We start from the raw sequence: 25,005 nt of genomic DNA on the forward strand, positions 1-25,005 counted from the left end.
TTTTTTTTTTTTTTGTAGTTTTAAAGTTTTTACTGTAGTTCTTTATTCCAGAAGTTCACTGCTCTGGTAGGTGCTTGAGTAGGAGGGAGTCATGGAGGCTGCTGATGGCACACTTACACTAAGGAAGGGCATGGGTAGATCCAACTCAAAGCTCTTGAGCCTTTGAAAAGCCATTGCCAGATTTATCCCTTCAGCCAGTTTTGTGGCCTTCTTTCGCCAGCCAGGACTGCTTGCATCAGCATCAAGCCAGCACAACTTCTTTGCCCAACCAGTGACCCCAGTGGGAAGCCGGCTTTGGTGGACTGGAAGCGTGCAGTGTCCCAGCAGTGCCTTCCAGAGGTCCCCAGGTACCCAGCCTGAAAGGATGTGTTGCCATAGTGAATCCTGTTTCCCACATTTTCCTTCATTGGTGGGAGCCTCATGAAACATGGGGACACCTTCTGCTCTTTCCCATGTCTTCAGAGTCCTTTGGGTACTGCAGGCCTGCTTTCTCCACCAGGGTGGTTCTTCTGCATGTTCCCCATGGGAAGAGCCATCAGTGTGGTCGTGATGCTGGAATTCATTACAAGATGACTGTGATGACTGCAGGAAATAAACAGTGAGAGCAGATGGGCTTCCAGAGACCAGAAATCCCATTTCTCTATGAACATCCTCAATAATTAGACACACATAAAAACAAAGGAGGGAAGAAAAAATATGCTGAAGGCTCAGGGCAGCCTGTAGGCAGAATTGTCTTGACACAAAAGTGAGCCTTCTCTCATGGCTACAGCATGGTGTGAAACTGCAGGAGCTGTATGTGAATCACCTGATACGCTCTTTGCTTCATTTTGCTGTTACTCATTAAGCTGTTGCGTGAAGATTTCCATACCACCGTTCCAAAGTATGGATATCTTTCATGCATTTCTTGTGACCCAGTTAACCAATTTAACAGGGGTGTTTTGTTCTCTTTTAAGGCCACTGTTGTGAAAATATTCTCTTTGTTTCTTTGATATGGAGGCAGTGACTAAGCCCCATTCTCCTTTGCCCCAGATCTTCCCACCTCCTCCAATGTGTGAATCCTGTTGTTCTGAACAGAAATGCCTTGGCTGCAGCAAAAATTGCACCCTAAATATGGTACTTAGCAATACATAGAAGATGGGAGAACTGGAGAGGGCTGTGTAGAAGCAATGGGTCATCTGAGGCATTAGGTGTTGCTCGAAGCAAACCTCTTGGCTCTAAACCTTGGACAATCTGGCCATCTTGTGCCAAAGGGGCTATGGATTTGTTGACTGTCCTCCAGCTGCTGCTCTTCCCTGGGGTTAATGCATTGTGGTTATGCTGGCCTGAGGGAGAAGCCCAGCACGGGCTGATCTTGAAGAACAGCAGCTTTGCATCATCATTAGCACAATTAGGTCTACAGTCAGGAGGAGAGTAGCAAAAACTGGTGCAGTTTATGCTCCACTGGACTGACCTGGTGTCTTTTTCTGGGAGAAGAGTGATCTTAGATGGTCCTGAGAGATCTCAAATGGGATGTGAGGACTTACAGTGGTAAAGGAAGAAGATGTTAGATCTAGGAGTGGGATACAGATTGGACAAGTGCCTGTAGATAATAAGAGATAACTGATCAGAGTAAACTATTTAGGAGGCAGGTAGTTACAGCTGGTCAGGAAGTTTTTCCAGCAGTTTTGATTTTTTTCTTAGAAGGAATATTAAAATTTGATATGTAAACAATTTCCACAGTAAGTTTTGTATTTTCTACAGCAATTATGAGTTGTGCTGGGAAATGAAAAACTCTAAACCTAAAACCTATTTTATTTTTATTATTTCACGTGAAAGCCCTGATGTTCACAGGATGGGGAGTCAATTGTCCAACCACTTCTACTGAAACTGGTGGTAACTTGCTGATTTTCTGGAGGTGATACTTGGTGTCTCCCATGACGGCTAAGACATACAGTGAAAACCTGCTTTGATTTGAGAGTGTCCTGTCCTGGGTTTGCTCCATGAGAAGTGGCAGATTGCCCTAAAAGCTCCTTGAAATGTGCTCTGGCTACCACTCAGCCACAAACTCACACACAGTGCTTTAAATTGCTGGTGCAAATGAGAGTTGGTTTAAACAGTTCCTTGTCTGTAGTGACAAATGGAAACACAGAGCTCCAACATATGCAAAGATGCAAAATAATCCTGGAAGGGAGTAGCTAATCAGGCACTAAAACCCAGGACTGCATCCAGACAGAGATTAGACAGTTGCTCTTTAATCAAAGCAATTGAGCTCATGTGTGACTGCTAACAACACTGCCTTTCAACCTGAAATTGGAGTTAGAAAAGCAACATTTTCATGTAATTCCGTGAATATTACTATTATTTGTGCAGTGATCTGGAAACATTCTCTTTAACCATGGTCTGGGATCAGGTGCTGTCAACTGCCCATTCCTGCTAGAGCAGAAGTAAAATAGAAAGACGTCCTGTCTGGCGTGGTCCATTGCATTGCAGACACCATGGCAAACCATTGCTTCTGAAGGTTAACGGCTTGCCAGGGCTTGCAACCAAATCCCTGCTGTGCTTGTCAGTGCAAGGATGATGCTGTCACTGCCTTGACCTTAGCTGACCAGCTCTGGCAGAAGCCAGGTGCCTGAGCCTGGGAACCACAATGCCCAAATGATCTGGTTGTGCATGACACCTAGACTTCACCGCACTCATGCCTGGTTGATGATTTGGTGGTTTGATGTGTAGGCTGAGGCTCAGTCCCAGAAAACCTGTCCCTTAACCCCCCAGGCCGTGGCTCAAGCTTTATGTGTGCTTTGAGGTTCCATCACAAAGTATGGGTGTTGCTGTAGTGTGGCTTTAGCTTTCAGGCACAGCAAAGAGCTGGGCAGACCAAAAGGAGCTAAATCACCTTGGAAGTGTACTAAATACACAGCAGTCCCAGCAGCTGCCGCCTGCTGCGTAATGGAGCTGTGCAGATGTGAGAGCATGGGATTAGCAGGGCCTCAGGCTCCTTACTGTCAGGATTTAAAGATGGATTTGAGCCACACGTCAGCCAGGAGCAGCTCAAGCACAGGGCAGCTGCCCTTGTGGCTGGTGCTCGGTTTCTCCTTGCTCTCCTGCACTGAATGCCAACTAGTTTCGCTCCTCACCAGGCTGCCTTTCTGCATGAGTACCTCTCTTTTCAGCTCTGGCAATGTCTCTGTTTGCCAAGCAGAGCTGGTGCTTACTAGAGCTCGCCGGACCCTCATGGACCTTACTCAAGCAAAACTTATAATGACACTGGGAAGGTTGCCAGGTATGCAAGAACTGTCACCAGGTTTGCACCTCCAGCTTCATGCGGTCACTGAGATAATTACAGCCTGGGCTATTTCGTCCTTCCTAGCACATGGACAGGGTGGGTTTTTACCAGGCAAGCAGAGGTGGCAGCAGATAACAAGTTCATTTGTGGCAATTTTCAAAGGTTTTGTAGCTTATTTATTTGTTCTGGGTGTGATAGCAGGTCAGCCAGTTTGTTTCTCTCTGGTCTTGGAAATCTTCCCATCAAAACTGGGTTGCAGACTATGCCTTTTTACTTCAAACCACTATATTTCCATTGCAATCTATTTGAGCAATGATGTTTGGATGAGCTTTGCCCATCAGTTTCTCCATGATGCTTCAAGGAATGGAGAAATAGAGCAACTCTGTTCATTTCCTTCGTGGGCTTTCATGTGGCAGTGACAGCTGGCTGGAGAGACCAGATATGAGTCCACCTGCTTCCCAATTTTGTAACTTAATTCCAAATATTTCACTGCTTATTGAGCATGACCTGCCTTCTACCTAGTGGAAAGAGGTGTATTGGGGACATTTCTGATTTTTCAGGATGAGAGAGGCTTTTCTCAGTCCTAGCATTATGCAGCAATAAGGAGTGCTTGTTGGAAGCACTGTGTGCAGATGGGTAGCGAGTAGCTCGCTAGCTGTCCTAGCACTCTGCTCTTAAGTTTATCTTTCCTTGATGTTAATAATCCTCACCACTTTCCAGCTAGAACATTACTCTACAATGTGGGCCATGCTGAGTGCTAAAATAAAATAAAGCACTCGGGAATAGTCCCAGGCACATGATGTTCAATTGATATTGATCTTAAAATTCACCAATAAATAAAAGGTTGTAAAGATATTTGCAAGGAAGCCACCTTGATGCTTTTCCATTCATAAAAGCTGAAATAAAGGAATGGAGACATGCATGCAAGCAGATGAAGGAGAAGCTGCTGGGCAAAACCAGGAGAATAAAGAGATCTTCAGGTCATGTTCTGACAGCCTGCCCCTCTCTATGGTGATGGACTACAGCATCCACTCCTTGTTAATTGATGCTGCTTATTGCCATCAGGAATGCAGGCCGGCCAGAAAGCATGCTGGAAACAGGCCAGCCACAAAAATGGCCATTCTGGGTTGATTTCTGTAGTGTTAGGAGGAAAACAAACAGGCTATAAAGGAAAATATGAGGGGGAGCTGGGACAACTGAAGGCAGCCCAGGGGAGAGACTCCTGACTAAAGGCAGACTGGTGGTGGTGGCTGCACCCAGCAATGCTTTCCAGAGTACCTCCCTGCACACAGCAAGAAATCAAAGAATCACACAGTGATAGGAGTTGGAAAGGGACCTCTGGAGATCATCTCACCCAACCCCCCTGCTTGAGCAGGTACACCCACGGCAGGGTGCACATAAGAGAGATGCTCCAGTCCTCTGATCATCTTGGTAGCTCTCCACTGAACTCTCCTTGACTTTCTTAAAACTGGACACAGTACTCCAGATGTGGCCTCACTAGGGTGGAGTAAAGGGGGAGAATAACCTCCCTTGACCTGCTGGCCACACTCTTTTTAATGCCTCCCAGGATACCGTTGGCATTCTTGGCCACAAGGGCACATTGCTGGCTCATGGACAGCTTGTCCACCAGTACTCCCAGGTCCATCTCAGCGGAGCTGCTTTCCAGCAGGTCAGCCCCCAACCCATACTGGCGTGTGGGGTTGCTCGTCCCCAGGTGCAGGACTTTACACTTGCTTTTGTTGAATTTCATGAGGTTCCCCTCGTGCAGCTCTCCAGCTGTCCAGGTCTCGCTGGATGGCAGCACAGCCTTCTGGTGTATCAGCCACTCCTCCCAATTTTGTACCACCAGCAAACTTGCTGAGGGTATACTCTGTCCCTTCATCCAGGTCATTGATGAATATGTTGAATAGGACTGGACCCAGCACAGACCCCTGGGGAGCACCACTAGTGGCAGGTCTCCGATCAGATTCTGCACAGTGGATCACAACCTTCTGAGCTCTGTTGTTCAGTTCTCTATCCACCTCACCACCTTCTCTGTCAAGAGTTAACATTGGATCAGAACAATCCCTATTTTTAACCATCTCTGACGTTTCCTAGCAGCCTTCTTTGACTAGTGCTGTCATGTTTCTGCCACTGGGGAAAAGAGGAATTCCTGTGCTGGCCCAGGGAGCTGCAGGACATTCCTAGCATGTCCTGCTTCACTTGCTGCCTTTTCCAGCGGTTCTGTCTGGTTGAAATAAGAGACCTTCCAAAATTTCTGACCAATTAAAACTCCTTGGAAGGCAGGACTGGATTATCTTTCAATAAAGGAGGCTGATTGGAAGAAAAGTTAGCAATGCAGGTGGTGAACCGTGCAGCAATGCTTGGCGCAGTTTGCCCTCTGATGGCCAGCCGGAGCTTGCAGCTCCTGCTCTCCACCACTGCCACGGAGGTTTTTCTTTGGCTCAGGCAGCTCCGGACTCTGGATTAGTGCATTGTGCTCCTTGCCTCTGTCCTTACTCCATCCTGATGATAATCTGTCAGGAAGGGAGAGCAGGGCGCTTGCTGGAGGAAAGCACTCTCATAGAGAGTGCCCAACACCTTCTTCTCCAGCAGCATGCTTCCTTGAAGGCAGTTTTGGCTTCTTGGGAATACCATGAGCCTGCTCTGCATTTCACAGTTTGGTTGCTTGTTTGTGGTTTATTGAGACTCCTGTATAAGCTACAAAATATCCGAGGCTGCTACACTTCCATGAGAGCATGACAAGCATTTGCAGGCTGAAGCACCATTAGATACAAGCTCACTGGACATGTGTTCTGCATGGATTCCACTGTGAGATCTCTCCTCTGCTCAGGGGCCACATCCCTCACAGATCCCACATGTTTAAGCAACCCCACGTTGGGGTGTGCCAGTAACTGGGGTGAAGAAAGCGATTGGCCTGGCACGGACTGGGGACATGTCAGCCACCCCTGAGCTCTGCTGGGCTGCTGGTATGGGAGCACCCCTGCCCTGGGAGAGCCCACAGGCTGCTCATGTTGTCTCTTGCAAACCACTTTACATCCCAGAGCAAAGCAGAGAGCAGGGGCCAAGGGACCAGCCATGGAGCAGGCACTCCCCAATAGTCAGCTCTTTTCAGGGATGAGGAGGAACTGTTTTGGAGGGGCATGTTTTTATCCTCATCTCTGAAAGAGGAAATGGGATCAACGGAACCACAAAGAAAAAGGCAATGAAAATAGAGAATTATTTTGATTTTGTCAGTGTTTTGCATTGTGAAACAAAAGAGTAAATACAAACTCCTGTTTTCCACACTTTCAATTTGGTTTTTTTTTTTTTTTCCCGAGCATCTTCTGTAGGTTTCCAACCCCAAGCTACCCCTGCAGCCCCTGGCTATCTGCAGTGGACTTCTAGGCAGTATATGCATGTCAGTAATTCTCACCCTGGTGACGTGTGGTGTCCCCAGCCCCTCTCTGGAGAAGACAAACATCAAAAATCTGATCCATGTTAACTGGCTGTTAGCACCAGCAATATCCAGAGTTTAATTTCTCAGTCTTTGAACAGATTGCAGCAAGCATGGAAAGCCAGATGATTTTAATGACAGTGTGCCCATTGAAGTCTCCAGTTTTAGGGGGGTTGTAATCATTTCCTCTTTCTCCCAGATAAAAGAAGTGCAGAGTAAGAGAAGTTCTTTGGCCATTGCTGGGTGGACACTTTGAATATCTCATTTAATTTACTAGATAATGATCACATTTATGGAACAGCTTATTTTGATTTTCTCATTATCACTAACCAAGGTGATAACTTATTTAAACCACTTCTGCACCACTTCACTGACAATGAGAAATGTGGGAAGGGAAGTCATTCAGGGGAGCACATGGAGTCCTTGTGTAAGCAGGTTGATTCAGATGAACCTGCAATGGGAAATCCTCAGGTTTCTGATGAAGGTTACTAATAGGAAGCCATGTGAAAATGAGTAATTTTGCAAGGCCTGTGCTGTTGTCTGTTCAGGGAGAGCCGTTGCAGGTCATTACAACTGGATTGCTGGCATCCAAGAACAGCATCAGGATTGTCCTCGACACCCTGTACTCCCACACTGCTGGAGCTGCAGTGGCTAAACCAGATGTCAAAGCTTTTTCTTCCGAGACCATATGAAGTCTGTGCTGACTGTCAAAAGATTGATACATTGACTACCAAGAGGACTGAAGCAAATGATGAATGAGATCAGAGATTAATTTGCCCTAATACTAATATGTTATTTGTAGGAGCACCGAGTGTTTCCACTGATTTGGAAAGCAATTTAATCCTCTGCCACTGAGAAGGAAATGGTTGTGTAAGTCTGAAGAAGGAATGCATCATAATCCCAGAAGATGTAGGCAACGATTTCTGGTACTGGAGATTTGGCAGAAATTTGGCGTAGAAGTGGAACAGGGGGAGCTTTAGCTGATAGATTTCAGCAATGGTCAGTGGGATGAAGGACACCTAGGGTCTTCTGGTATCTATGGGCTGTTGTGTCTGTGTTCATATCCTTACCCGTGTAATGGTAGCAAGATCAATTATCTAGTGTTTTTACAGGGAAGAGAGGAAGCTGTCATGCTGCTAAGCCTCCTTCCCCACATCAAAGTGCATCTAAAGTCCTACTACGGGAGGGGGTGGGGTCCCAACTTCAGAGTCAGCCACGGAGGAGAATCACCTGATGGCACAAAGGCCCAGGGAGCTCTGACGTCATCTTCTTATTTGTCCAGAGTGACAGATGATGAACAAACCTACCAGCTGCCCAAATAAAACAGAAAGAATGTGACTGAAGAATTATGTCCACAAGCATGCTTTCAAGAAATACCACCTTTTCTGAAGTCTTATGCAGACCTCCTAGAGTAAAACTATTCCTCTTATTTCAGTTTGCTTCTAAAGAAGGAGGTGCACAGAAAGGTCCTGGAGTATTAAGGTACTTGACTGTCTTTGATGGTGTCTCCCTAGGACCTTTGGAGAGCTCAAATGAAAAGCCAGGTATGCATTGCAGGGGATTTGTTTTTCCAAATGGAAATTGTAAGACAAGGAGAAAGACTGTCCTTTCAAAAGCAAGAAACTCTGGATTCCAGTTGTAAATCAGACTGTCAGTCCTTCTTGCATCCATTATATAAAATATGTGCTTGACCTGTAGCTGTTTAGGAATAATTCTTAAAATACTCTATTAAGTACCAGCATCACAGCTGTATCTAAAAAGCCCTTTATGATGGGCTGTCCTGCCTTCAAATCCTACTCATTTTATGCTACTTGCTGACAAGTTGTAATTTTCCAGTAAACCACTCAGAATAAGCTTCATGCAGATATTAATGATATAATAACTCTTTGAGAAGTCACCAAGAGTGAAATATGGAAGGCAAAGGCATTTGCCTTTGGCATTTGGCCACTTCATGTCCTGCTTGGCTTCTAGACAGTGGGTACAAATTCTGTGTGTAGATGGTTGATTTTTAATCCCCAAATCACAGTGATAAGTCGAGCAGTTACCTACAGGATTGGGTTGGTTAGGATGGGAGTGCCTGGTTGCAATTTCTGTCCAGACTTAGGGCAATGAGGTGCCCAATTCCCATCAACTTCGGTAGCAGTCAGGTGCCATATTCACTTAGGTTCCTTTGATGAGTCCAAGCTGTTACCACTTGTACTCCTCATTGCATTTCTACTCTCAGCCTTATGGACAGGGTTGACTGCAAGTTGTGTGACATGGGTGGGTGGCTGAGGTGCACTGATAATAAATGGTATGGTCAGACATGCTTGGGGGTACCGCTGCTGCCTTTGAAAATTGCCCAACTGCACACAGATCCAGGAAAGGAAGTACTGGGAGGAACTGCTGGCCAGACCACCTAGCTGATGAATAAATCCTCAAATGCATTAGCCCTACAGTTACACATCTGCTGTCCGATGGTGAGTGAGGGAAATTCTATAGAGTGAGCTTGTTCCATGCAGCTTTAGTCTTATTAGCTTTTGGAGGAAACCCAGGAAAAGTTATATTGGAAAGCTGAAAGCTATTATGGCAGGATAGCTGCTAAGTGGCTTCGTATGTGCCCTTGGGGACCAGCTCTCCCAACTTTATGAAAAATTATATGATCTATTTCTCCAGTTTTGTCTCACTGCAGGCCCAGTGTGGTGTCTTCTACAAAAGGATCATGATGCTCAGCAGTTGCTGTAGTATTTTTTTTTTTTTGGTGTGTAGGACAAAAAGGGAAATAAGCAAGAAAATGGTGAAAATGCAAAGTACATTATTGACTTGCTTCTTCTTGGAGGTCAGTAAGTTGCTGGACACAGTGGATTTTTAGGTCCTTTCAATTACTCATCTTAGGTATCTCCTAGTATTATTCATGGATGTTAAAGAGAGGAACATAGGATTTTTCCTCTCTGCCAATTATTTCATCGTGATCAGTACACAGTCTTCAGGGCAGCTAGTGGGCATCACCAACACCTGTGAACCTCTCCTCCTTCCCCACCTTACCACCACAGCTGCCTGGTGTATCTGTTGAGCTGTTAACTCGGGGCTAGTGCTCCCACTGGAAAGGGCATTTACTGATGTCTTGTCTCAAGTCTGGAACAAGCTGAGGGTACATTTGGGAGGACATTTTGAAGCATGGGGGAGCAGCTGAGCTGTGACTTGAGCTGTGCTTTAAGGGAAAAAGGCAGGTAATCAATTCTTACAAATAGCTCAAGCTTTTGGAGGATTGAACCGGTTGGGAGCTGATAATTACCTTCCTTGTCCTTCCTCCTGTTTTGAAGGAGCAAACCATGCTATTTTTGACAATCTATGAGCACCTCTAACATTCATGGAAGGCTTAGTTGTCTATTTGGGCCCAGGGCTGGTTGAATGGTACTGTGTAGCCGGAAGAGAATGAGAGGGTCTGAGCCACTGGTTTCCATTACTTAAGGTGACTGTGCAGTGTTCCCCCTCCATTCACTCACAGTGCAAGTGCTCTGTGTCCCACCTAGTGAAGTCATTAGGAGGGACCTGCCAAAGCCTCCACATAACTCTTAACACCTGCTGTATGCCCATGAGGTTGGACTGAATCATCTCCCACTGCATGTCCTGACAGAAAGTCACTGTGATTCAAGACACCCCATGAAGAAGGCAGCTGGGCTGGCTGGCTGGGGACAGCTGCCAGATAAGGGAGACTTTCTTTGTGCCATTACACTGCTGATCCTGGTCTGCTCAAAAGCAGGTATGGTCTAGAGCAAACAGGACATCTCAGACATGCTTTTAGGCTTAGAAAGGGGAAAGGAATGAATAAAAACAGGGAGAAAAGTATGACAACAGGGAGGGAGGGAGGAAAGCCATTTTGGCTAGGCAGTCCTATGCAAAAGCCTCCTCCCATCATCCCTGTCACACAAAAGAGACTCCAGTGCTCTCCAGAAAACCAGTGAAATGTAGACAGGGCAGCAAGCAGAGATTGGAAAGCTTTTTTACATGCACTGATGGTCAGTGGCCCACAAAAATGTTGTCTTTTCTGCTTCAGAAGATAATGTGTGGCATTGAGAGAGCAGTGCTGCACCTCAGCCTGTGTTGTGGTGGAGCATCCTGGGGAGGAAAGTGGCTGGGTTTTTTGGAGTAAGAAAATATCTGAGCATGGTGTAGGCACTGTGGGTACTTAAGAGGGCCATGGTCATCACCAGGAGGCATCTAATGTTTCATCTAGTCAAAGGATGAGCCAAGATGAAACTGTGGTGACCTGTAGTGCATGGCAGCTGCTTCATCTCCCCTGTGACATGAGTGGATAAAGGGGAAAGGAGGCTGCTAACCAGCCTGCACCTCCAAACATGGTTATTTTGTTGTCTTTAGCAGACTAGGCAGCAAGACTAATGATTAGTCCTTTGAAGTTCCTGGCCCTCTCCCCACCCCCTGCATTATGCTTGTGGCTGGCTGAGGCTGAACGCTGTCTCTGCGTGTGCAAGGAGCTGTCATGCTGTCATGAGCTAGTTCAAACTGGCAGCTAATGCTTGATTTTACATTATAACACATTTTTTCCCCCCATGCCGACTATACATGTCTCTTCATGCCGAGGCTGTGTCATTTCCGTTTGTTTCTACTTATTACATCTCTCTTTGGTTGGACTCACTTCCTCACTGCCTGCTGAGCACACGTGAAATTTCAGTTGTGTCCAGAGCTGTGCAGACTTGTAGCACTGCATTTCTGAGCACCCGCTCCTCTCTGCACCAGCCTTGTTGGTCCCAGATGAAGAGATGGCACAGGCTGAGTGTGCGTTGAGTGGCACCAAGCCAACCGGGCAGTGAAGCCGACAGCTTGCTGCTGCTGCTCTCATAGTAGGTGTGGTGTGATTAACAACAAAGGTCTAAGAACAAATGAGTAATCTCCCTTTCAGTCCCAGCTTTTCTGCCTTTCGTTATTTAAAAAAAAAAACCACAAAACCAAAAACGAAAATCTCTTTGTACTCCACTGCTGAGCTCCTGAAGGCCACTAAATGGCCCTTTGCACTTCATTGCCATCATATATCCCTACAATCAGTGTGGCTCCAACTGAACCTAGAGCCTCCCTGTGCTCACAAGCTTTATGCCTAAGACAGCGGGGATGTCTTGAGGTGTCACCAGACATAAGCAGAGCAGATGGGGGACTTTGCCCCATCTTCCAGAGGGTGGTTGTGGGTTGTCCAGAGATGGATGGGAAGCCTGAGGCAGAGACTGGTGCTTAATGTGAATCCCTTGAGCCCTAGTAGAGGGCTTTTAAACTTCTGACCATCCTTTCTCACCCAATCTGGAAACACAGCAAAGCGCCTATCCACTGTTAAGCATGTGAGTAGTTTTGTTGCTGATTTGCAAAGCCTGCTGACCACCAGATACCTGAAAATCACCCCTTCTAAGGTGTCCCAATTTAAGAATACAAAAATAAAAGAACTTAGTCCATTTAAATCTTATGGCAAGTCATTTAAATCTTCTAGGAGCAAAGGACAAGCTGTTCAGCTCTTGTTAAAAGAAGTGCTGTAGAAGTGCAAGGATATACATCCTTCATGAAAAAAACCACTGTTTTCAGATTGCCATGTTTGACAAGTTTTTAGATATTTATCTTTCCCTTCTCCACTGATATGTTGGAGATAACTAATAAGCTGGTAAGGCTGATTATAGTAGATCCAAAAATAAGACTCAGAGAGATTCCCCACAGCCCATATCCGGCAGGTCTTGTCACTTGGATACATTTGTAAAAAGCTGGTTTGTCTCTCCCCTTGACAGATGCTTTGATGAGCTAATAATCTAATTTCCATGAACTGCACATCTGTAAAAACAAAAGGGGATAAGACTTGAACAAGTGACTAAGCCCTCTTCTTGTTTGCATTGTTTCATTGCTATTACTCAAGTGGAGCTGGTATTCCTCCCATGGAGCCTGCCGTGCCCTGTGCCGGCTGACAGGTGATGTGCATTCATGCTATATCAACCAGATGACTACCCTCTGAAGTTCTGTTCACTGAAAATGCCACAGGAGGCTTTTTCTCTGTGCCTCTGATGGTCTCTGATACTACAGGAGCAACCAGCCTTGGCTCAGCTAGCCACTCATCTAATGAGTGTGTTGCTCTGGCTTTGGAGGCAGATAGGAAGGACAAAGCCAGGGAGTTGACAGTGATGCAGACGTTCCCAGTAGTGAGAGATGCTCTTCCCCATTTTCTGCACCAGTGGTCATCTCCACTGCTGGATCTGCACATAGGCCACAAGCATCAAGAGGTCCTTACTGTGTTCACCACGTGTGGAGGAAGTGCTAGCCAGTGGACACGGGTCATGAGCCTGCCAAAACTTTTCTGCCAGGGCCATAAATTTTGTGGGGTCACCTGCTCCAGGAGGTGTTAGCTCTCTCAGGAATGTTAGGTTGGGCAGTAGCTGTATCCTAAATAACTGGTTTCCTGCCTTTGTTATTGCCAAGTTATAGTTTCCCATTCTGTTTTCAGTGTTGTGCTCAGCGGCCAGTGAAGTACAAAGATGAACAGCCTCTTTGGGCTTTTCTATACATTTTCTGTACTTTTTCTTTACATTGTGAAAGCTATGGGAAAGTGCCTGGGATTCCCAGTTCCCATGGACTACAAAGGACCTAAGGGCAGTTCAGTGGCTCAATCCCGATGCTGGAAGGCCCAACATCTATCTTGTGCATCAAGCCCTCCAGCTCATGTATTCATTCTGGAGAAGGGTCCCAACAAAGAAATTTAGTGTGATTTAACTAATCTGCCTTTGCTTTCCACCACGACTTAATTTAGATGGAATTTGCTGCATGTCCCTTACTAGATAATTACCTTTTAGTGTATTTTTCTCTTGCTTTCCTGATTTTCCTCTTTAACTTTGTGGTCCTGAGTTTCATTCCCTTGTCTCAGTGTTTCTGGGTTAACTTTGTAGCAAACTAAATTGCGGCTATTATCAACTAAGGAAAAAAAAACACCCATATGATTATTTGTGTCAAGAAGTTTGTTTGTGTATCTTTTCTTTAGGTTTTTGTGGAGTAGAACTGTGATGGAGGAAAACCAGATAAAATAATCCTTGAGTGCAGGGAGGAATATGCTCAGCTACAGAGATAGGCAGGAGTATTAAATACTGCTTGGGTGGTAAATCCCTCAGAAGGTTGTTTCTTTTTTTCAGTTAAAACTTGAATTTAGGAGAATGACACATTGTGTGTTCCCCTGCTTCCAGCCTGTCCAGAGCCATTTATTTCAAAGCAAGATGGTTTTTGCTGTGAAGTGGAAGTTTAAAGGGAAATTATCAGGTACTTTCTAAACCAGTTTTCTATCTTTGTTACTGCTTTATCTGTAGTAATTTGAAATGCTGGGGGTGGAATCTTTTTTGGTGCAATGCCAGCAGAAAAGTAAAGCCCAACTTTAACCCCTAGGCTTCTCTTGTCATGGCTTTGTACCTTAGGATCATGTTCTGTGTTCAGTAACACTTCTTTACACTTCTCTGGCAAATGTGAAGGGAACTCAAAAGTGTGTTTGCCTGATGGTGGACACATAGCTCTATAGACATTCATTTTTGCGGGGCAAGAGTCAGTGTGAAGGGAGAATGTGCTGGGAGAAGTGATTGTTTTTTATTCTATAAGTAGTTCCTGTTCTTCTCTTTTTCTTCTTTCTTCTTTTTTTCAGTTAAATGTACCAATACCATCACATGGAAACTGTGCTGTGGGCTAACATTGCTGCCAAGCAAGGGTTAAATCATGGACATTCCCCTCTTCCATTTCCTTACTAACAGCTTTCAGATCTTGGCATCTACCAAAATAGATGCTGGAGCCAAAAACTAACAAAGGTGGAAATTATCATTGTGAGGCAGGCTGCTGTTTCCTGTAATCTGATCTCAGGCCAAGCAGATACAGCTCCAGCTGCAGCCCCTGCTTGTGCTGGAGATGTTTATGAGTATCTGCCATGGTGCGCAAGGCTGGAGCCGCCCAGGGAAGTGTCTGTGCAACCTGAAAACAAAACCAAAACAGGCAAGAACAGATGTCATACCTAAAAGTGTGGGTTTGGACAGCATATGCATTAAAAGACATTATGGGTAGGGTTATAAAGGTGACCTGGCCCTTGGGACCCAGCTTTACCTTACAGTGGAGTATGGTGAGGAAAGGGCACTGTTTTAAGTAAAACATTTCGGCCACCCCATGCAGTGGATAATGAAGGAAACAGCCTTTGCATTCCTGGGGCTCCAGTCAAATGCAGTCGCCTCCTTCCTTTTTCCTGACCCAAAACCCACCAACAGTCACAATGGCCAGTGGATCAGTAGGGATTGAACAGGTACTTTGGTTGGGATGTAGTTCTGTTGGTTTTATGGTTATGTGGAAACATGGCTTTAAATGCCAGTCTGGTGGTGCCCCTTGGTAGAAGTGTGGCGTGGCAGTGGGGGGAAAAGTCAGCAGTACGAGGACTTTGCCGCTTGCCAGCAGCTCCAGCATGGCTAAGCATTGGTATAGATTGATGGCAGCTTCTTCTGGACATGGCTGGATGTTGAGGTGGCATCATGTGTGCCTCCTGGCTGCTTGTTCTCTACCCTGTGCCCCTTTTCTGATGAGAGACATAACTCTGGAGGAACAGGAGTTTGGTAGAGCTACATCTGAGTTGCTGAAGTGGAGGGAAAGGCAGTTACTTCTGATCCTTGAGGTGTGTGATGGGGGAATGCTGGACTCTGGAATCCCATTTGAGTGGAAGCTACACTGGAAGCCCAGTATGTTGGGAAACAGGCCATAAATGAAAAGGGTGTGTGATTTCACAAGGCATATTGAGGCTTGGGGAGGAAGCTTGCCTAAGTCAATTAGCAATATACATGTGCCTTGGTATGTATGAATCCAGCCAGCAGTGCTGAGGCTTTTAAGCCAAATCTGATACGGTTTTAAGCACTCCTGGAAATAAGAAGGTACGCAGGTCTCCCTTGGAAGTGCTTCATGCTGGAATATTAACTCCATTTTAAAAGGGTTGCCAACACATGTAGCTCCACAAGTAGGAATGGAGGTGAGGTTACACCAGTTGCATTGGTAAAGAATGCTGTATAGACATCCACTAAATTTTAAATCAGGCTCAGTTTGACTTATTTGTAGTTGATTAAGAAAAGGTTGGTTTTGAACCACAATAAACCACTCTAAAATAAAGGAAGCAATACAAATTAATCAAGTAGGTAATAAGATGGATCTAGAACACCCAGGCTGTGTCTCTGCCCATCCAATTTTCTATTGTCTCCTTTTGCATTTCAGACTTTCTCTAAATATATCATTTTCTCTGTGCCTGTGAAGTCATTTTAGATACCTGTTCCCTGTGGGTTTTTTTCTGTGGACATTTACTGAAAATAGCATTTAACCTCTTATCCCCTAAACCTTGTGTTCAAATCCTTCTCCATGCAGAGGGAGAAACAAGTGTGTTTCTTCTTCACTCTCATCACATATCTGTACCATGGTGCGCACTCTGCTTGAGACTGCTTGGGAAGTACTGGAGGTTAGAAATTCAAGCTCTGTGCACATAGGTTTTTTGCATTATGAGAGGAAAAGCAGAGTTCTCCAATGTTCAGAGCACCTGAAGGGTAGGTATAATATGCTGGCGTCCTTTCATCTGTGATGGGTTTGGTATGTGACCTAAGTTTAGGGCTCTTGCCCTAATGCAGTTAAGACCTCCCTGAGTTTGAAAAGTGCTGTGAGATCTTGAGATGGTCAGGTCTTTCTAGAAAGAAAAAGTATTGCTGTATTCACCTTCTCTTTCAAACCTTTGATTATAACTGCCTTCTGTGAGCACCAAATTCACACAAAAAATGTATAAAGCATTAAAAAGTCATTGCAGTCTGTCTCCTTTCCCCCAGTGATTGCTGAAGTTTCTCAATTTTGTACTCAGTTTCCATCGCTTGGGAGACATATACATCATGCCAGTAGGATTCATAAATATTCTTAATCCCACTTCACTGGCAATTTTCTCTTGCTTTAATCTGGATGCAAATGGGATCCCAATTCCTATGAGAAGCCACTGTTCTGCCTGGCTGCATTGTTAGTAATGCCCTCCCCCATCCCCCCCAAAATGAAGCACCCTATGGTTGTATTTTGAATATAAAACAACCTTTATTTTGTGTTTACATGATCTCTAGACTTTGAAATCCTTCAAGGGCACCCCAAAATGTGCCCTCAGTTTCTACCAGGTGCTGGAGGAAATACTGGAGGCAGTTCAGAACAACAGCCGCAAGGCAGAGATCAGGATGTACTGGAGACTCATCTGGCAATGCCAAAAAAAGAAAGCACTGTGTTTGGGGAGGATTTCTCAAGTGCTCACCAGCACAGTAGGCGTGGGGTGGTGGGTTGTCATCATTGTGACAGTTGAAGCAAGTGGGATCAGACAGAATTAAGCTGAAGCTCACAATTTTGAGAAAGGCTGTTGCCTCACTGCATTATCCAAAGGTATGTTCGGTGCGTGGCAGTACATGTCACCCTCATTAAGCATCATAACGTCACGCAGATCTGAAGCTGGTGATTTGCTTCTGGGACCACTGCCATGCCTTGGGGTGCCTGACGGGAGGATTATTTTTGTTCTTTGCAGAAGACACTGTTTTCCAAGTGGATCATAAAAAGAAAAATGTGCTCGTAGGTGTTGAAAGAGCAAATGGTTTTGCATTTTACTGCACTGTGCTTTTTCTAGTTTCTCTGCTGTTTGGAAGCAAATGGGGAGTTTCATCCCCCATTCCAATTTCTGATTTCAAATTCTGGGTCCTTGTAGACTGGCTCAGTCCAAACTGTGATTTTTGGGGGGAAGGCAATTGAAGCAATGTACAGTGATTTACAAAACAGACCTTCTGAGATACCATCTGCTCCCTTAGACAAGTTGTGCCTTTTACATTTTCCTGGGTCTTTTCATTTTTGTTTTGGTTCGTAAGCATTCATGCTCTCATGCACCCCCAGAGTGTTTCTGGAGCTCCATTAGGGCAGCATCTGTGCCTTGTTTGAATTCCATTTTATCCTTTCTCATGGAGATCATGGTAACCAACACTGCAATTTTCCATGAGGCAATCTGCAATACTGTGTTGTGCCCATGGTACTCTCATTTTATGTTCTTTCTTTACTCTGTGTTATCAGGGACCCCTCCTGGACCCATCCATACTTGTCCTGGAGGTTGCTTCTGGGCAGCCTCTCATGCAGTTTTTTCCCATGTCTCTAGCTTTTATCATGGGTTTCTCCAAGTCCCTGGTGCCTCCTTATATACTGATTTTGGAGGATTGCCCTTGTTTTTCTGCACTATGATGTTTGGATCCATTTGGAGACTTCTTATTTGTTAGCAGCTCCCCAGGCCTACGGCCGGCCCCATCTCCTACACCAGCATGCTTCTCTTTAGCCATCATTTGACTATGCAGGTCTGTTGTGAAACCCTTTCCCTGACTCATCCTTTTGATCCTTTTAAACTGCCCACTCAAAAAGCACATTGTAGGCTGGGATGAGGAACTCACCCGGGCTCAAGCTGTGCTGATGCCTTTCATCCAAGCATCTCTGAAGTTTCTGGAGAGGAGACAGTTCCCACCACAGTCCCACATGGATTGGGCCACAAGTTTGTGTCTTCTCTGGCTGCCAGGGCAAAGTCATGAATTTGCTGGACCAAATAGGCCACTGCCTTCACGTGCTGGAAGGCAGGTTTGGATGGGAGAGTATCTGGGCAAAGGCTAAGTCTGGTGGTCTTATCAGATATTTTCTGCTGCTGGTGCTTTGGATATGGTGATATCTCCTTTTTTGTTCAGTACTTTCCAAAAGCTCCTTTTTGTGAGGTCAACAAAGACAATTTTTCATTGGCATTTTTCACTCAGTGGGGGAGAATGAGCCAGTGGGGCCAAAAGTGAGGATGTCCCCATCACAAGATGGGTCCTCGCTGGGTACCATGGAGGCAGAGCTGGCACTCTGTGAATGGCCAGAAGGAAATCAATTGGTAACAACAGCTGATTCCTCTGGTGGCACAACCTGTGTCACTGGATGCGCAGGCTTACCAAATCTCACCTGCTGTTAAAACCACATTAAAATGGAAATAGCCGCTTCAGAGAATTTTGTCCCTCTGTCATTTCATTTACCAACCATCTGAGCTCTGGATGCAGGATCTGTCTCTTTGGAGCAACTTTCCTAGGTGGATGGATACTGTCTCTTTACCCCCATGAATTTTCATGGCACTGTTGATCTCCTGACTTAGATTTTTTTTAATGCACATAAGGAAAGCAGTATCATCGAACTGTCTGTGCAGGGAGCTATGATAAGTGTACAGCCTGAATGTATCACAGCAGCAGCTTCCCATGAGGCACTTACTACCTCCACAGAAGGTATTTGCAGATAGCTTCAGTTACTCTTTTGTAAGGGGGAAGAGTTGCTCAAGGAATACAGAGGTCAGTGGGGCCTCAGAGATTGCCTTTTCATTCCATGTGATCTTGGGAGGTCCTATTTTCCCAGCCTGTAAAAGGAGGATGTTCTTACAGGATGGAGGTGGGAAGGGTATTAAGATGTGCAGTACAAGTTTGGCCTGTACCTAATTGCAGAGAGAAAGGGAAACGGGCCCAGTGCTCTGCAGTGAACCCAAACCACATGTGGTAAAGATTGAGTAGAGCTGCAACTCCTGGGACTTCTGGACAGAGCAAGACACAGTTATGATCCTCCTTGCTCCAAAATCAAGTCAAAGGGGAAAGTGCCAAGCAGGCAGCCATCACTAGGGGACAACACACTGCCTGCACAGAGGTCTGAGTGCTGCTGCTGTGTACAGAGCATCACTAATGCTCAGCAAATTGCAGTGTCTGAAGTAGGCATCGATACTTGCCTCCTCCTCTTGGGTCTGGTCTGGTAGCAGGACTCTCCCAACCTTCGTGCCTGGGGGAGGATGAGAGTGGTTGCACATGGGCATGTGTCAGGTGAAAAAATAAGTGACAAAGCCACCTTGCACAGAAATGTTATCACTGGTGGTTGTGTTTGTGTGCGTATGTTTATTTTAATTAACCTCCAAACAATGTATTTGATTGTTTTTCCATTTTAAATATTATTTGAGCCCAGCTTCAAAGTCACCTCCTGAGGTAGCGGTTCAGATAATCCTTAGCAGAGAAACACATTTGAGTAAGAGCTAGAGCCTCATAATGAGGCCTTGAAACATTAAAGCCATCACTGCATTTCCCCAGGTACCTGCATGCCTGAAATACGTTCTTCCTATGCTCCTTTGTTTGAAAGGGGTGACAGAGTTATTAATTAAAACAGTGCCATACACAAGATTGGGAAAGGGAACAAGAAACACAAAAGGCCTTTGAGCAATTTCCTCCTTCTCTCCTTCCCCTAAAATTTATTCCATTCCTAGTTTTCCATGTGATATCTCTTCCTTGAAAAATAAAACAAAGCCCACCTCCCCCATCAGACTTATTCTGGGGACATGCTTGGAAATGCCTTTTGCTTTGAAGTGAATCGTTGCTTTATTTCATAGGTACAGAGGCAGCAGCAGAAACCCACACACATGATCCCTGGATCAGGTGTAGGCACTATACAAATATACCACAAAAAGATGTGTAGGTAGTAAATCCCTTCCCTGGTATGGGGATATGAAGGATGTTCCCAGAAATACCTTTTTCTTAGAGTTCACAGCCCTGTTTGAGTCAATTATGACCTCCATCATGATGTTGCCTGCATCTAGTTCAGGCTTTTAATGTGAGAATCACATAATCACAGGTTGGAAGGGATCTCAGGGATGGATCATCTAGTCCAACCTTTCTAGGAAAAGCACAGTCTAGACAAGGTGGCCCAGCACCCTGTCCAGATGACTCTTCAAGGTGTCCAACGTGGCCGAGTCAACCACTTCCCTGGGGAGATTATTCCAATGGTTGACTGTCCTCACTGTGAAAAATTTCCTTCTCCTGTCCAATCGGAATCTCCCCAAGAGCAACTTGTGTCCATTCCCCCTTGTCCTCTCCATGTGACTCCGTGTAAAAAGGGACTCTCCATCTTCTTTGTAGTTGCCCCTTAAGTACTGGTACATGGTGATGAGATCCCCTCTGAGCCTCCTTTTCTCAAGGCTGAACAAACCCAGTTCTCCCAGCCTGTCCTCGTATGGCAGGCTTCCCAGTCCTTTGATCATCTTGGTGGCCCTTCTCTGGACCCCTTCCAGCCTGTCCACATCCCTTTTTGTATAGCAGGGACCAGAACTGTACACAGTACTCTAGGTGTGGCCTGACAAGCGCTGAGTAGAGTGGGATAATGACTTCTTTCTCTCTGCTGGTGATGCCCTTTTGGATGCAACCCAGCATCCTGTTGGCCTTCTTGGCTGCAGCAGCACACTGTTCACTCATGTTGAGCTTCCAGTCCACCAGGACCCCCAGGTCCCTTTCCACAGAGCTGCTCTCCAGCCAGGTAGATCCCAGTCTATGCTGCACTCCCGGATTATGTTTTCCCAGGTGCAAGACCTTACATTTCTGCTTGTTGAACTTCATAAGGTTCTTGTTGGCCCACTCTTCCAGCCTATCCAGATCTCCCTGCAGAGCAGCTCTGCCTTCTGGAGTGTCTACTTCCCCACTCAATTTGGTGTCATCTGCAAACTTCATCAGGCTACACCTGATGCCGTTACCCTGACCACTTATAAAGATATTGAATAACATTGGGCCCAATATTGATCCCTGGGAGACTCCACTAGTGACAGGTTGCCACTGGGAAAAGGAGCTATTTACCACCACCGTTTGGGTGCGGCCTGTCAGCCTGTTCCCCACCCGCTGCACAGACCACTTGTCTAGGCCGTAACCCATTAATTTCTCCAGGAGGAGACTGTGGGGGACCATATCAAAGGCCTTGGAGAAGTCCAGGTAGACAATGTCCACTGCCTGCCCCATGTCAACCAGGCAAGTCACTTTGTCATAGAAGGCCACCAGGTTTGTCAAGCACGATCTGCCTTTAGTGAAGCCATGTTGGCTTTTCCCAATCACGTGCTTCATTTGACTTGTGATGGCCCCCAGGAGGATTCGTTCCATAACTTTCCCAGGGGTTGAAGTAAGGCTGATGGGCCTGTAGTTACCCGGATCCTCCCTCGAGCCCTTCTTGTAGATAGGGGTAACATTTGCCTTCCTCCAGTCCTCTGGGACATCCCCCGTTCTCCATGACTTCTCAAAGATTATGGAGAGTGGCCTTGCAATGATGTCAGCCAGCTCTCTCAACGCCCTCGGGTGGATGGTGTCAGGGCCCATTAATTTGTAGGGGTCAAGCTCCTGTAGTAATTCATGTACTAACTCTTCCTTCACTGATGGTGGGTTGGTGTTTGGATCAACCTAAAATTTCGTTCCCAAAGCCTGGGTCCCGGCAGTGGTGGTAAAGACAGAGGTGAAGGAGGTGTTGAGGACCTCTGCCTTTTCAGCATCGTTAGTGATTGACTCTCCTTTTCTGTTTAACAGTGGGCCTATGTTCTCCTTTTTCTGCTTATAGTTGACATGTCTGAAGAGCCTTTTCTTGTTATTTTTGACATCTACGGCCAGTTTCAATTCGAGCTGGGCTTTTGCTTTTCTGACTGTGTCTCGGCACTTTCTGGCTATGCCCTTGTAGTTCTTGGCAGATAATCCTCCACTTCTCCATCTCTGGTGTGCTTCCGCTTTGGATTTGAGTAGACCCAGGAGCTCATGGTTGAGCCAAGGGGGCCTCTTGCTCCGCTTACTTCCCTTTCCTTTGTAGGGCATAAATTGGCTTTGTGCGTCCAATAGAGAGTTCCTGAAGAACTCCCAGCACTCACTAGCTCCTTTGTCTTCCATGGAAGCTTCCCATCGAATCCCTCCCAACTGAGCCCTGAGCGAGCTGAAGTTTACTCTTCTAAAATCCAGAATCCTTGTCTTAGAGCACACTCAGCAGGATCCTGAACTCCACAATATTATGATCACTGCAGCCAAGGCTATCGCTAACAGAGATATTACAAAGCAGGTTTTCTCGGTTTGTGAAGAGCAAGTCCAGCAGTGCCTCATTCCTGGCTGGCACATCTAACATTTGTATCAGGAAGCAGTCCTCTATGCACTCCAGGAAAGTGGTGGATGACATGCGAGCTGCCATATTGTTCTTCCAGCAGATGTCTGGGTAGTTGAAGTCACCCATCAGGACCAGGTTCTGTTGGCCAGAAGCTTGCTTTAGTGCCTCAAGTATTGCTTCATCAGCATTGTTGTCATGATTAGGAGGTCGATAGCAGATGCCCACTGTGAGGTCCTGCCTGGAGATGACCCCTTTGACTTTAACCCAGAGGCATTTGATAGAGCAGTCGCAATCACCATAGATCACTTCAATACATTCAAGGTTTTCCTTAATGTAGAGTGCGACTCCTCCACCTCCTCTGCCCTGCCAGTCTTTACAAAAGAGCCTGTAACCGTCCATTGCGATCCCCCAGTCATTTGAGTTTCAGTTACTCCTATGATGCCATACCCTCCTGAGTGGGCACGGAGCTCCAGTTCCTCCTGTTTGTTTCCTAGACTCGTGCATTTGTATACATGCACATGTACATGTACAGCTAGTTACAGGTGAGGACTAAAGGTCAGATCCAGGAATCCAGTGCTGTCATCTCTTCCAGACAACAGTTCAGTGCCCATTATCCAGCCTGGTGTCCTCCAGCTCTGTCCCCCACAGAAAACCTCCTTTGTATCATCTACTTCTCTGTAACCTTCTTGCCACCTTTCCCCATTGCTGAGGAAAACTGGTGTCCTTACTGGCCTGGGTGCTGCAAGAATAAGTGCATTGTCTGTAGTGATGTAATTTTAAAAAATTAATACATTAAAATGTTTCCTTCCTCTACAGTAATGATAATTTTTGAGCTTCCTGCAGTGGAACATTTTCTTAATTGAATTCCTAATTCATTGAACATCTCTAATAAGCATGAATGGCAATTTCACCTTATGGACTGCACTCTTCTAAGGGATGCTCTTTGGAGACTGGTTCATGAAAAAAATACTTTTTTCCCCTCTCAGACCAAGGTTTTAACTCCAGTTTTTGCTCACCAGTCAGCATCAACCTGGGGCACTCTGGTCTTCCAGACCAGGGAGTGAAACAGGAGTAAGTCCTGGGCTACTCTCATTGCTGTCTCCAGCTTGAAGGCACTAACCCTCCTGCAGGCACCCTGGGCTCATGTCTGGTAGCTGAGCTGGACTTCCTCTGCTGAGGAGACACTGGGGTGAACATTCTGAAGGTGAGGGCTGCTCTTGCCCCAGAGCACCACCACCGACCAGGAACCCCATAGGCTCTGCACAGTTCAGCACTGAATGAAACACACTTTACTACATGGAGTGCAATTTTACTGTATCCTTTCTAGACCTGCTTTTTTGCAAGGACTTGGGGAGCTGGAGTTCCTTAGCTAGCACATGATTAATCTGGAGCATGCTGTTACGTTTTGGTGCATGTTCCTTATCCACCATGCATCTTTTTTCCCTTGTTCTCAATATGATACGTCCTTTGTTGGAGATGAGGTCCTGTGTCTGTCACAGGGTACAGGTACATCTCTGCGAGAGCTAAGCCACCATTGGGCTGCCATTCCAGCTATATCAGCAAACTTTCTTCTGCCTTTAGGAGCACAAACTCTGCAAAGGACTTGCTTGAACCAGGCAGTTTTCACACCATTCCCTTGCCATGTATCTTCTGATGTTGGCATGCTCCACCATGCCCTCCATCCCGCAGTGCATCTGAAGACATCTGTAACTCTACCTAGGTGCTTAGGTTGCACAGAGCTTGGCAGGGCTAGTAAAAATGCTTTTGGTGATGTTACAGTTGCTTGTCTTTTGGGGGGAAAAAAAGAGGAATGGAAACAGAAAGAGGGGAAAGCAAAGGGAAGAAGACGGGAATCCTGCTGTCGCAGTTGTCTAGCTTCAACATAACTGGTGGCAAACAGATGTGACTCCTTCTCCTTAGGGTTTTTTGAGCAAAAAGCCTCTCCCAGCAGCCAGTTGATCTCTGCTGTACCCCAGTGCATGTCGTTGGTTAGCTCTAGCCTTGAAGCAGTGGCATTATTGGTCCTTTGAGGACCAACTGAGATCCAGCAGTGCTCCTGAAATGAGCACATCCCAGCTGCTGCCTAGATAAAACATGGCAGCAAGCCAAGCACATAAACCATGTCCTCTGGTAGCTTGTGTTAAAGCAGTGCTCTTGGGGTGTTCTTGGGGTTAAATGAGTTCTCACAGCCAGAAGCTGGCATCAGTAGAGTAAGGAGATGGGGTCCATGTTTGCTACATGGAAAAAGGCACATCAGTTATGGGAAACAGTATTTTGCATCTTGTTTAAATGTGACACACACAATTCTCATCTCTAGGACCATTTATCCTTGATCTTTGGTACTTCTAGAGCC

General features: G+C 45.9%; 1 long non-coding RNA gene across 4 annotated transcripts in view; it reads left to right on the top strand.

Moving 5' to 3' along the window:
* The window catches only part of LOC142058695 (uncharacterized), a 264,243-nt gene that overhangs the window by 224,635 nt on the left and 14,603 nt on the right, over window positions 1–25,005 (top strand). For all 4 annotated transcript variants that reach the window (XR_012661066.1, XR_012661065.1, XR_012661068.1 and 1 more), the window contains 2 exons: window positions 7,501–7,624; window positions 8,134–8,242. This is a non-coding gene — a long non-coding RNA (uncharacterized LOC142058695). The remainder of the gene's footprint in view (window positions 1–7,500; window positions 7,625–8,133; window positions 8,243–25,005) is intronic.

This window comes from Phalacrocorax aristotelis, chromosome 6 (genome assembly GCF_949628215.1).
Source record: "Phalacrocorax aristotelis chromosome 6, bGulAri2.1, whole genome shotgun sequence".
Taxonomy (NCBI): Eukaryota; Metazoa; Chordata; class Aves; order Suliformes; family Phalacrocoracidae; genus Phalacrocorax; species Phalacrocorax aristotelis.